Source organism: Staurois parvus, unplaced genomic scaffold (genome assembly GCF_062004578.1).
Source record: "Staurois parvus isolate SC_StPar_1 unplaced genomic scaffold, SC_StPar_1.0 ptg001199l, whole genome shotgun sequence".
NCBI lineage: Eukaryota > Metazoa > Chordata > Amphibia > Anura > Ranidae > Staurois > Staurois parvus.
This window is the reverse complement of record NW_028318995.1, coordinates 521,712-532,974: the sequence shown is the minus strand read 5'-3', so window position 1 is coordinate 532,974 and position 11,263 is coordinate 521,712.

Here is an 11,263-nt window from a genome sequence, read left to right as displayed (position 1 = left end):
TTCATACTGGACTCAAAGCATCCGGTATGGATTTTGGGTGGACTTTTATGCAAATGCTTTATCATGCTTGCCATAGAACATGCTACAGCTAAAGTGACATTTACAAGAAAATAAATGGTACAGTTCAAATTGCTGGCATTTTCCTTTTAAAGAAAATAACACAGCACACAAACCACTCCAAAGTTCCCCATAATACTTAACAGACCCTAAAGGGTCTGCTATGTACAGTGAAGGAAATAAGCATTTGATCCCCTGTTGATTTTGAATGTTTGCCCAATCACAAAGAAATGATCAGTTTAAAAATCGAATGGTAGGTGTATTGTAACACTGAGAGACAGAATAGCAACAAAAAAATTCAAAAGAAATGCATGTCTAACAAATGATGCACTGATTTGCATGTTCATTAGGGAAATAAGTATTTGACCCCCTACCATTCAACAGGATTTCTGGCTACCAGGTGTCTTTCATAGAGGTAACAAGCTGAGATTAGAAGCAGTCTCTTAAAAGGAGTTTTGCTAATCTCATTTTGTTGCCTGTATAAAAGACACCTGTCCACAGGAGCAATCAAACAATCAGATTCCAAACTCTCCACCATGGCAAAGACCAAAGAGCTGTCCAAGGATGTCAGGGACAAGATTGTAGACCTATACAAGGCTGGACTGGGCTACCAAATTATCGCCAAGCAGCTTAGTGAGAAGGTGACAACAGTTGGTGCAATCATTCGCAAATGGAAGGAACACAAAACAATTGTCAGTCTCCCTAGGTCTGGTGCACCATACAAGATCTCACCTTGTGGAGTGTCAATGATCATGGGAACAGTGAGGAATCATCCCAGAACTACACGTGAGGATCTTGTCAATGATCTCCAGGCAACTGGGACCACAGTCACCAAGAAAACAATTGGTAACACACTACGCCGACAAGGATTGAAATCCTGCAGTGCCCGCAATGTCCATCTGCTCAAGAAAGCACATGTCCAGGCCCATCTGAAGTTTGCCACTGAACATCTGAATGATGCAGAACAGGACTGGTTGAAAGTGTTGTGGTCAGATGAGACCAAAATCGAGCATCAACTCGACTCGCTGTGTTTGGAGGAGGAATGCTGCCTATGACTCCAAGAAAACCATCCCAACTGTCAAACATGGTGGTAGAAACATTCTGCTTTGGGGGTGTTTTTCTGCTAAGAGGACAGGACAACTATACCACATCAAAGGGACGAGGCAATGTACCGTCAAATCTTGGGTGAGAACCTTCTTCCCTCAGCCAGGGCATTGAAAATGGGTCGTGGATGGACCCATTCCAGCATGACAATGACCCAAAACACACGTCCAAGGCAACAAAAGAGTGGCTCAAGAAGAACCACATTAAGGTCCTGGAGTTGCCTAGTCAGTCTCCAGACCTTAATCTGATTGAAAATCTGTGGAGGGAGCTGAAAGTTTGAGTTGCCAAACATCAGCCACCAAACCTTAAGGACTTGGAGAGGATCTGCCAAGAGGAGTGGGCCAAAATCCTTCCTGAGATGTGTGTAAACCTGGTGGCCAACTCCAGGAAACGTTTGACCTCTGTGATTGCCAACAAGGGATTTGCCACCAAGTACGAAGTCATGTTTTGTGAAGGGGATCAAATACTTATTTCCCTCATGAACATGCAAATCCGTGCATAATTTGTTAGATATGCATTTCTTTTGAATTTTTTGCTTTTCTGTTTCTGTTACAATACACTTCCCATTCGTTTTTAGACTGATCATTTCTTTGTGAGTGGGCAAACTTCAAAATCAGCAGGTCATCCAATACTTATTTCCTTCACTGTAGATCAGGGGATTAGACCTACAGATATCAGTTGTTTGTTTACATGCAGGGCTTTTTTTTCTCAGAATAGGTGCAGGAATTCCCCACCTTTTGAGTCACCCCTTGTCTACACTCCCAAGCACCGTCCCTTGGTTCCACCTCCTACCCACCTCCCAGTACTGCCCCTTTTAGAGAATACAGAACCAAGTATAATTTTTTGGTGCTACGTAATTTGAATGTAATGTGTCAATGATAACATAACAAGAAAAGCAGTAAAATACAGTAGACCCCTTGCAGCCAGCAACAATTAATCCCCCACTCAATAGACCCCCCCCAGCAACAATGGACCCCCCACAACAAAATACCACCCCAGTATTTATAGACCCCCAGCAACAACAACAGATCTCCCAGCAGCTAGAAACAATAGACTCCTCCCTCAACAGGAGATTTCACCCAGCAACAACTGACCCTCCAGCAACAATAGTCCCCAATGCATAAATACATTCCTATCAGTAACAATAGATCCCCTAGCAGCCAACATCAACAGACACTCCAGCATACCTCAGCACTCCTTGCCATTACATACATTCAGTGCTGGAACTGTGTTCCCGCTTAAAAAATCCCTATTTACCTGTTAAGGCCAGTTGTGGCAGAAGTGTGTGACAATACAAGTCCCAGCTGACACTCATGACTTAGATCAGGGGATTAGACCTCCAGGCGTCAGATGTTTGTTTACATGTTTAGGCAAGTTGTGGCTGGAGAGTGTGGGACTACAAGTCCCAGGCCGTACTCAGTATTTTGATCAGGGGATTACACCTACAGGTAGCAGCTGTTTACATATATAGGCCACCTGTGGCTGGAGAGTGCGAGACTACAAGTCCCAGCCAGGACTCACTACTTACTGGCCTCCAGGCTGTGCAGCTCCGGTGTCCCAGCAGTGGTGAGATCTTCGGCTCGTAGATTGACCAAACAGATTTTGGCTGGTAAGTTCATCAGGATCACCCAAGTGCTGTGACGTGTGAAGGGCTGGCTGATTGTGTATAACTCTGATCAGTTATCCAGGTCCTCACTCTGTATGTTGGTACATTTATCAGACAAATACAAATCTGTATTACCAATTTTAAGATCTGTAACACTTTTTCATCAGCTATTACCAGCTTTACATGACAGTTTTTAAAGCCTATTCACAGTAATTTTTTTTAGTTTTGGACATAATAGGGAAAGTTAAAGTGTATCTACTACCAATCTTTATTTTTTCTAGTTGGAATAGAGTGGAGAAGGTTAGATTCCCTGTCAGGTTTTTACTGCTGTCTGGGGCTCTACTAGAGAGATTTCCCTTCACTTCCTGTCCTGGGGACACCTTCTCCTCCTTCTCCTTCTCTCCTTCTCCCCTTATCCTTTTTTTTTTTTTTTTTTTTTTTTTTTTTTTTTTACTAGACAGGAAGTGAGGGAAAATCTACAACATGGAAACAGACCGCAATAAAAATCTGACAGGGGTTCTAGCACTCTCCTACGTAATTAAAAAAAAAAAAAAAAAATCATTTTTGCTACTGTCTATTTGGCTAGCTCTCACTTCCTCACACAGTAAACTGTGTCACCTGAATAGTAGGTGAGGGGAAGTCTCTCTAACAGTGGCCCATATAGCAGTAAGTCATCGGTCATACCGTTGCGATTTGTGTGCAATTTCAGCGCCATTTCTGAAGACTTTATTGCTACTTTTGCAACAATTTCTTGCAATTAGCAGTGCAATTTCCATTATATTCTATGTATGTGAAATCTCAACAAAACTGTAGAAAAAGTAATGCAAGAACTACTTTAGAAATTGCACTGCAGCAAATCGCAAACATGAAGACACTGACATTCTCTAGATGCGATTTCAATTCCCAAATCACACCGGTATATCTGGGCACTAAGGTGAGCGTGCACACCTGATGGTGAAGGAGCACAGTGGTGTAGTATACTGAAGATATATTGAGAAGTGGGATTATCTTATGTACTTGGATACAACACATAGGAATGGACTCACTGTCTTTGGACTTTTTTATTATTTATTTCAGGTACTTATATAGCGCTGTCAATTTACACAGCACTTTACATATATATTGTACATTCACATCAGTCCCTAACCCTCAAGGGGTGTACAATCTAAGGTCCCTAACTTACATTCATACATATATTAGGGCCAATTTAGATAGGAGCCAAGTAACCTACCAGCATGTTTTGGAGTGTAGGAGGAAACCAGAGTACCCAGAGGAAACCCACAGGGAGAACATGCAAACTGCAGGCAGGTGGTGACGTGGTTGGGATTTGAACCAGCGACCCTAGCACTGCCAGGCAAAAATGCTAACCATTTAGCCACTGTGTTGCCCCTTTTTAACTATATGTGCTATATACATTTATTTTCTACTTATTCTAGCACACCTTTTGTTTTTATTTGCATGTGTGTTAGTAGGACAGCACGTGTTTATTTATGTGTCTTCGATTTACGTATACATACGTATGCTTTATATAGTAGGGTGGCACTATGTTGATATACATACTTTTGCATAACTGGTATTAGTGATTATATTGTGTCACATTGTTATACTGTGCTAGTAGGGCAGCAAGTTGTTTGTTAGTTTTCAGTGAAACTTCACTCACAGCCACCTGAAATTTTAAGGGACATTTTTAAACTGCGACTGTGCCTCCATTTTTAATATTTCAGAGACATACTATACATCAAAATGTAGGTGTGGTTCTTGTGATTATCACAATATAAAGCTTTTCACTGTAGGATTTATAAACTTTTTTTAAAACTACAACCATTTGAAGATGGCAACCGCCAGTGAAGTTAGCAAGTTGGAGCAGTGTGTTTATAAAAGCTCGTCTCAGCTTGCTCTGACTGAGTGAGTTGCCATAGCAACCGAAGGTGAGTCACCAGGCAGCTGAGTCACCAAGGCTGGACTGTGAGCTGCAAAATACAAGTTGAAATGCATTTCTCACTCTATCAGGCTTGCCATGTGCACTGCTTACATTTCATCAATCACTTGGTTAGGGTTGGATGCAAGAACACTTTACACAATTTCCCCAGAAATTGTAGATTTTTCTTATTCCGTTTCTTATTAAGTGTTCTTGCATAGCAAGAGCACTTATTGTTATCTCACAAGTATATTCTTATTCTTATTATAGCCAAATTTGCCACGCTAACTCCTCCCACAGTTTTTACACTACAAAGACAAAAAGTAATATATCAAAACGTGCGGATTGTTCCCGATCGGATTGCTGTTACTTTGTGGAACATTTCGCCAAATGGTTCACGAAATATCGCGGTTTTTGTGGTGAAATTTTCCCATAGGAATGAATGGAGCAACTAGAGTGGCAGCAGAGAAAAGCTACAGTGTGGAAGGAAAAATCAGAACATGATTTCTAAACTGCCATCACTCTGTCATTTTCAAGCCCACCTACACAAATCTTATATCAAAACGTTCAGCTATCCCTGCTGTCACTAAAAATGTTCACGGCTAAGCCATAGTCCTGATAGTTTTCACAATATGACCATTTGTTTGCAACTCACCCCTCCCATTGACTTTCAGTGAAACTTCACTCACAGCCACCTGAAATTTGAAGGGACATTTTTAAACTGCGACTGTACCTTCATTTTTAATATTTCAGAGACATACTATACATCAAAATGTAGCTGTGGTTCTTGTGACTCTCACAATATCAAGCTCTTCGCAGTAGCATTTATACTTTTAAAACTACAAGTGTGTGAAGATGGCAATCGCCAGTTAAGTTGGCAAGTTGGAGCAGTGTGTTTACAAAAGCCTGTCAGCTTCCTGTCACTGAGTGAGTTGCTATAGCAACCAAACATGACTCACGAGGCAGCTGAGTCACCAAGTTGAAATGCATTTCTCACTCTATCAGGCTTGCCATGTGCACTGCTTACATTTCATCAATCATTTGGTTAGGGTTGGATGCAAGAACACTTCACACAATTTCCCCAGAAATTGTAGATTTTCTAGTTTTTTTATGTTTTACATAGCTATGCTTGCAAAAGGGGCCAGACTGATGTGATCTAGCAAGCTTTAGCTTTTTGACTAAAGTTCCACTTTACCAAGGAAGATTGCTATAGCACCATGCAAAGCAGAGCAGCCTTACCTTACCTTTCATCAATTTACATTGCTGGATCTTTCTTTAATAATAAAGGCTGAAAGGGTGTGCACAGTGAAAATATAATTTGTATATAAAATGAAAGAGACAGAAACTCTCCCTGTTATTATTCATAATTGTTCAGCGATTAATAACAGTCACATTTTAATGGTGTTAACTAATTATGTAGTAATGCAAAAAGATTGCTCCGTGATTTGGCTTGAACCCAACACCTTTAAAACGTGTAAAAAATATAAAATATATGAGCCGCACTCCAAAACGTAGTCCTTCCTTCTGATTTCTCTCTCTTACGGTGATGTCAGGTGGAGACATCAATGTATGCAGTTTCATTCTTTGATAAATGATATACAGAAAGAAGAGCTGGGTTTTGGAGTAGGGCCTATTTTTTTTTTTTTTTAGACTTTTGAGTAAGTGGAGATGGGGTGTGGTAGCCAGCACCTGAGTCGTCTCTATGGGATGAAAGGAGCAAGTCTGGAGCACAGCCATGGGTTTAGGTATGTTACATTTAAAATGAGGCTGTTATTAATTTTTGAGCAAAACAAACAAGAAAATGGCAGACTCGATGGCCAAATTGCTCTTTTTTTTCTGCCATCACTCTAACATAATATTTCTAGAAAAGAAAACATTTTTGAATAACTGTTTATTTTTATAAAATGAATTGTGGTTGATCTGTAACTGCAAGGCATTTTGTTGCAGCATCCCTTCTGCAGACTACATTTTAAATTAAAATATTTAATATACCACCATAAAAAGTCAGTACTGTATTTAAAGGAGATCTATAGCCACAGTATACAATTTAATTTTATAACATCAGCATTGTATTTGAAACACAAACAATAATTATTTCTACCAATCCAATATAATCTTATTTGAAAACTCTCCTTTTATGCTGTGAGTTCTGCCTGTCTATTGGTCATCTCTTTCCATAACTGCCACAGATCTGGTGAGCTTGTTCCATCATCCAACCAAATAGGTTGACATTGAAATTTCTCAAATCAACCATTCTTCATCTAGTCACTGACATTGTTCAGTTCACACATGTTGAGGCCCAGTTCACCAAACCTATTAGCAAACACATCTTCAGCATAATCCAGTCATCAGAGCCTACTGAAGTGTCCGCCTTCTGCAGGCTAAGCCACTGCTTCACTTGTATTTGGCCCTCATTCATCAAGGGGCACTTGTCATAGTTGCCATTTGCTATTGCAGCCTAGAGAAGAATTAACCCTTACCAACAAGTGCTTCTGCCAACCCCTAAAACCTCTTGCTTAAAATCTGCATCACTGACCTTGTGTTCTAAAGGGGTACTGCTCAAGTTAAATACTGCTTAAAAGGGTAGTACCTGTCCTTGCATTAATCCTTCAGGGGCTTCCACCTAGGAGATCTGAATTCTTGTAGTGCACCAACTGGGCCCCATCGAGCGGGCAGAATATCTTTCACTGCAGTTAAATGGACATTAAACTTCCTAATTAAAGAGCTCTTTCCTTACCTCAGACTTGAACCTTGTGAACAGCTTCTTAGGGCCCAAAGTGAGCTAGCCTTTAGTAGTCTTCCTTTGCTCATTGGGGACAGAAACATCTCAGAGCTGAGGTTCTTGGTTAAATTCTGAATTTCAGGACATCCAGAACTGGTTGAGATTCTTGCTGTGTGTGTTGACCTTTGCTTAAAGCCATGGTAGTGATAACTGCTATTATTTCTATACCTATCACTTTATGCTGTTTTACTGAGCTCACATACAACTCAAACATAAACAAATATAATTTCACTCTAACTTGTGTGTGTCTATTTTCTGGTAATAAACAGAGAGTTTTTCCTGGCCAGACGTGTACGGTGGTGTCAGCAGGGGTTGGGCTTATAGAGTGGAGTCAAGAGAGCGACAGGGAACCCAAAAATTCAGCGACTCCTAAGGGAGCAGTGCTACACTTCCACCCACACTCTGATGACGGAGACAGGGAGGTGTTGTTTGCAGTGATTCTGGACTCTGTAGTGGTAATCTCTCACAAAATCAGTGACGTTTTTCTCCTCCAGTGCATTAGATCATATTGATAGCTATGGCCTTGGTGCTACTGCAGCAGCACAGACTCGCTCCAACACTGCCGTGAGCTCTGGAAACCGCAGCATCTCTGACTCAATGGCACCCTCAGTCACCTCTCTTACCCCATGTATGACTGCCCTGAGCCCTGGACTCTCCTTCCTTTTTCTCCTTTTTGCAGCACACTGTCCTCCTGGGACTTGTAGTCCCATACAGTTCTCCACTTAATAGAGGCTGTCTCCTGGGGACTACATCCCCACAGTTCCAAGAGGCTCCCAGTAGTATTTCATAGTCCCCAGGCTGTGCTGCAGTCAATCATAATTTCCTCTGTACACTGGATGGGGGTGGCTCTCCTCCAGTGGCTGTGGCTGCACTAGCAGCCTTATGACAGTGCCTGTGTCCTCTGGCCAGTTCTCTCTTGTTTGTGTTCTGTCACCCTCATATATGAGCAGTCTGTTCCCTGTATAAAGATATCTTTGTACAACTGCCAGACTGGAGTCTACCTCTTCCCAACCAGCCACTCTTCCCTTCACTTGCAGCCAAGTGGAGGTGACAGCTATTGTGTGATATGCCACAGCCTGGACTGTGCGATTGTGGCTTCAGAATACTACGTACCCGGCGCTATATATATATATATATATATATATATATATATATATATATATATATATTTTTTTTTTTGTTTTGTTTTATTTTCCCTTCATTATTATTTATTTATTATATATTTATATTTCATTGTTAATTATACAAACTATAACTTACCTTAAAATGCCTCTAATTTCTGCCAAGAATATTATTTGTTTATATTGGTACTTGGAAGAGAAAGCAAAAACAATGACACTTTGGCACTAAGCTCTGACATAATTCCTGTGATAATAAGGCTCCTGTGTTTTTTTTAAAGCTGAACCCCAGGCAAACAGCTAACTACTCAGATGAAACATATATAGAGGAGTTGTTTTACTTGTCATAGTATTTGTATTTCTGTTAGCCACCAGTTCTGGGATTTACACAGCCCTTCCACACAGCCAGATGGATGACAGCACTCTGTTAGTGTTGTAGTCTGTAGAAGGGATATAGTGAGTATATTGAGGTCATTTGTTTGCTAATTCTGCTCTAATCTTTTGTTAGCATTCTTCTTGCCAGCCTATCTGTATGCAGCACCCCTGAGCAGCTCCCAGTTCTGCCACTTCCTCTTCCAGTCTGAGTGCTGCTGTATTTGGGATTCCAAGTGGCTGAAATCAAGTGAAATTGAGAAACTTACAGTAGCTGCATTTAAAAATACATTTATAAATCTATTAATGAATACAGTGTTTATGGTTTTTTATCTCCTAGATTGTAAACTCTAATGAGCAGGGCCCTCTGTTTCCTCTTGTATCAAATTGTATTGTAACTGTAATGTCTACCTTCATTTTGTAAAGCACTGCGCAAACTGTTGGCGCTATATATATCCTGTATAATAATAATAATTATCTTCTTACAACGGGTAAAAAGCAACATAACTGACTTGCATTGGGTGAAGAAACTGTCAGACAAGTGTTTGTACAAAATGACTCAGCTCAAGACCCTGAAACAACCCTCATCCCCCATCTCTACACCTATGTACATGCATTTTCAAGAGGTGGACCCCATGACACTGCAGACTCATAAATTCACTTTACTGAACATAGCACATGTAGCACCCCTCAAGTTTAGTTAGGGGGAGCTAGTTAGTTTTTTATGCAGAGGCTGAGCCTGGGATAAATCAGCCAGGTTACTCTGGGTCCGGTCTGGGAGATCTGCAGGTCAGTTCCCTGATACCTCCTGCTCTAGAAGCTGGAGAAGTTTCTAGAAGGCAGTGGGTGTATGTGAGTAGGGGCTGATCTGCATACTCAGGGGACTCTGACCAATCCCCAAGCAAGAGGCTTGGCATGGGTTCAGGGAGGCCCTTACATATGAGAGAGCTTGATCAGGAGGGGGACAGTGTCAGGTGGAAGATGGAGTGAAGGCTGGACTGTGGAGCCTGGGAGGGGGCCCAGGGACTGTGCCTGCCTACAGGCAGATGCTGTAAAGGAGGATCTCTCTGCCTCATCATCCCCTGAGAGATGACTACCTGTGGAGCAGAGAAGGAGCCAGCTCAGTGCAAGGCCTGAAGGCAGCCGCCAACCTATCGAGCTCACAGGAGAGACAGAGTGAGTAATCCTACACCCTGTGGGCCAGATAAGGGGAGAGGGCAGTCATGCAGAAAACCCTACTAGAATCTCATCTGGGGCTGCTTTGCTTAGTGGTAGTTGTAGCTGGCCAGCTGAGACCAGTCCTAGGTTGTTAATATGGTTCACATATATGTGTATACCAAACCTGCCAATAACCTCAGTACAGTATATATGTGCATATGTTAAAGCCAAAAGCAGAATTATTGCTGTGATTTATGTCTTTGATTGTTATATGACATTTATATATTCATTGTGTTAGCAGAAGCAGAAAAGGAAAATATGCCTTTAAGAGTTAGTATAAGGTGATCCAATCACAGACAGCCTCACACTGTACAGAGCCTTAACCAATCCCAGCCAGTTTCACATTTATGTCTGTGTAAAACTCCCTGCTAGGATTTTCTAGAGACACATGCTCACCAGACAGAAGAGGAAACAGACAAAGTTCCAATCAGAAAAGCTTTATGGAAAGAGAGAAGGCCAAATAGGTATTTAATGCACTTGTGTTTTCCTCTATTGTTTAACAGTGCAGGTAGATCTGTGTGTAAAAACTGTTGTGTGTGTGTTTACTTGTAGTTCCACCGAACTTACGAATTTATCGAATTTACGAACTTACGAATCAAGTCACTGTAGAGTAATCATAATCTAACGAATTTATCAATCTATCGAATCAACCCAATGTAATGCGAATTAAACCATTGTAATCTGAAACAAAACAAGCCATTGTAAGCAGTGTTATATGAAGAAGATAGAAGTTAACTAAAGTATTCGGTGTGCTCTTTAAACCTACTGCATCCATAGAGCGGCATTGGAGGAATTACAGAGTAAAGTCAGTCTAATCAAACAAAGAAACAGCAATTGCATAATTTTTCTAATGCCACAGCGCACAAGGCACCAAAGGGTGCTGCGCCTGCCACAGTAGTTTCTGAGTTCCCTTGCCCAGGGATACCCACAGTCAGCTGGGTGAAGAGACAGATTCATCTGGGGTCTGAGGTGGTAAACCAGAAGGGCTGGAGAGCTCTTCAAAGGAGATACCTTTTGTCTACAGACTTGTACATAGTTGCTAAGGAGTTTGTCCTCAAAGTTCACAATTCCTTTGGGCATCTCATACA